The 2,798-nt window shown below is 49.1% G+C and overlaps 1 non-coding gene across 1 annotated transcript; it reads left to right on the top strand.

The window, feature by feature from the left end:
- The first annotated feature begins 1,866 nt into the window (after nt 1–1,866).
- On the top strand, nt 1,867–2,004 carry LOC114813568. The gene has a single exon (XR_003761285.1). It is a non-coding gene; the product is annotated as a small nucleolar RNA SNORA7 (small nucleolar RNA).
- Nucleotides 2,005–2,798: the final 794 nt, after the last annotated feature.

A 2,798-nucleotide genomic window follows, 5' to 3' on the forward strand; every position in this document is an offset into this window, starting at 1 on the left:
GATTGATGGCCAGAATGACTGGTGCCCAGGCTCACTGTAGGGAGGGAAAATGTAAGAAACAGATTTCCTGCCACATGAAGGAGTTCTGCTCTTTAAGCTTTCCTCCACAACTTCACCAGCCTTGCCACTACATCATTGCCTAAGGGATGGAGAACAGCCAATCAATGTCCACAGATATTGAGGAAGATGAAATGGTGGAGCAGGGAAGGGAAGGGAAGAAATGGAAGCACAGCTTTTCAGGGTTTTTTTTCCCCTCAATTTAATGTTCATTTCAGGGATTTTGCGGGGTGAAGTTTTATTTTAAGATAGTTCCCCTGCAGGGTGTTGCTTCTGTGTGCAGTAATAACAGATCCTGAAAAGTGGAAAGAGCGCAGGAAAGTGGAAAGAGCAGAGACCTGGGAGGCAGAGGACTAATCCTGGTTCTGCCACATGTCTGTTGGGTAACCCTGTGCCTGTGTCTCTTAACTTCTCTGTGCCTCAGCTCCCTCACCTGTAAAATGGGGATCCAATGCCTGATCTCCCTCCAATTTAGACTGTGAGTCACCATCAACCAATCAATCAATTGTATTTATCATGTGCTTACTGTGTGCACCGCAGTGCGCTACATGCTCTGGACATGCCATTTGGGGGAATATAGTATACCAGAGTTGGTAGACATATTCCCCACCCACAAGGAACTCACATTCTAGAAGGGGAGAGAGACAAGTTAAATTTTTGATCTGTACATGATTGCTGTGGGGCTGAGGATGGGGTAAATAACAGGTATAAATCCAAGTACAAGGGTGATGTAGAAAGAAAAGAGAAAGGGGAAATGGGGGGAAGGCCTGTTGGTGGAGATGTGATTTAAATAAGGGTTTGAAGGTGGGGAAAGTGATGGTCTGTCAGACAGGAAAGGGGATAGAGCTTCAGACCAGAGGCAGGACATGGGCAAGCGGGCACTGGGGAGTTAGGCAAGATTGAGGTACAGTGAGTATTTTGGCATTAGAGGAGAGATGTGTGAGGGCTCAGTTGTAATAGGTGGAGAGCAAGGTAAGGTAGCAGGTGACTGAGTGCTTTAAAGCATATGGTAAGGAGTTTCTGTATGATGCAGAGGTGGATGGGCAACCACTGGAGGTTTGTGAGGAATGGGGAAGAATGAGATGAAAATTTTATTAGAAAAATGATCTGGGCAGCAGAGTGAAATATGGACTGGAGTAGGGAGAGACAGGAGGCAAGGATGCTGATGCAGTAATCAAAGCGGGATAAGATGAGTGTTTGGATTAACATGGTAGCAATTTGGATGGAAAGGACAGATTTTAGCAATATTGCACACATAGAACTGACAGAATTTGGGGACAGAATGACTATTTGGGTTAAATGGAGAGATGAGTCAATGATAATACCAAGGATATGGGTTTGTGAAATGAGGGGTTGGTGGTGGTGTCTACATTGATGACAAAGTCAGGGAGAGAAGTGGGTTTGTGTGGGAAAATAAGGGGTTCTGTTTTGTACATGCTAATTTTGAGGAGTTATATTCTGCAGAGGAGAAAGATCAAGACTGGAAATGTAGATTTTGGAGTCATCTGCTTAGAGATGTTAGTTGAATCCATTGCAGTGAATGAGTTCTCCAAGGGAGTGGGTGTAGACAGAGAATAGAAGGAGACCCAGAATTTAGCCTTGAGGGACTTCCACAGTTAGGAGTTAGAAGGCAGAGGAGGAGCCCATAAAAGAGACCAAGACGTAGCAGCCATAGAGATAGGAGGAGAACCTGAAGAGGGTAGTGTCAGTGAAGACAAGATTGGATTATGTTTCCAGAAGAAGAGGATGGTCCATAGTGTCGAAGGCAGCTAAGAGGTCGAGGAGGATTAATATGGAGTAGACTCTGCTGTCCCTTCAGGATGGCACCTGGAGAGTTTCCAGTACTTTACCAGTCTCAGCTATGGGAGGGAGAGTCAAGCAGAGGTCTACTCATTCTATTCCTAGCTTGGATAGTGGCTAGTGAGGGGAAGGCAATCTGCTATAAATCAAAACTCACCTGTGCTGGGCAGCAGCTGCGTGGGAGAGAGTTGAGGGTGGAGACTCAAGTTTACTGCATGGAAGGAGGCAACCCGCCTGCTATCCCTCCTCGACTCTGCCGACCTCCTCCTCCACCATACCGCGCCCACTCACCGACTCGGTCACACCCTCGATCTCGTCATCTCCTACCGCTGCACTATCTCCTCACTCACCGACTCTGAAATCCCTCTCTCGGACCATAACCTTCTCACCTGCCTCATCTCTCACACTCCCTCCCCCTGCAAATCTTCGCTACTGCCCCACAGAGACCTCCGCTCTCTCGATCCCATCCGTCTTTCCAATAGCATCTCGCCTCACCTTGCCGCCCTGTCCTCTCTTCCCACTCTCGACGATCAGGTCTCCGCTCTCAACTCCACCCTCTCTACTCATCTCGACTCTCTCGCCCCCCTTTCCCTCCGCCGCTCTCGCGCCACTAACCCACAGCCCTGGATCACCTCCTCCGTCCGCCTCCTACGCTCCTATGCTCGAGCTGCTGAGCGCCGCTGGTGAAAGTCCAAGCACCAAGCCGACCTCACACACTTCAAATTTATCCTTTCCTGCCTTAACTCTGCCCTCTCCTCCGCCAGGCAAAGCTTCTTCTCCTCCCTCATCGACACCCATGCCCGTCACCCCCGCCGATTGTTCCGGACCTTTAACTCTCTCCTTAGGCCCCCGGTTCCTCCCCCTCCCCCATCTCTCACCCCTAATGATCTGGCCACCTATTTCCTCACGAAAATCAACACGATCAGGTCTGAGCTCCCCAA

The sequence above is a fragment of the Ornithorhynchus anatinus genome, chromosome 7, assembly GCF_004115215.2.
Source record: "Ornithorhynchus anatinus isolate Pmale09 chromosome 7, mOrnAna1.pri.v4, whole genome shotgun sequence".
NCBI classification, from domain to species: Eukaryota; Metazoa; Chordata; class Mammalia; order Monotremata; family Ornithorhynchidae; genus Ornithorhynchus; species Ornithorhynchus anatinus.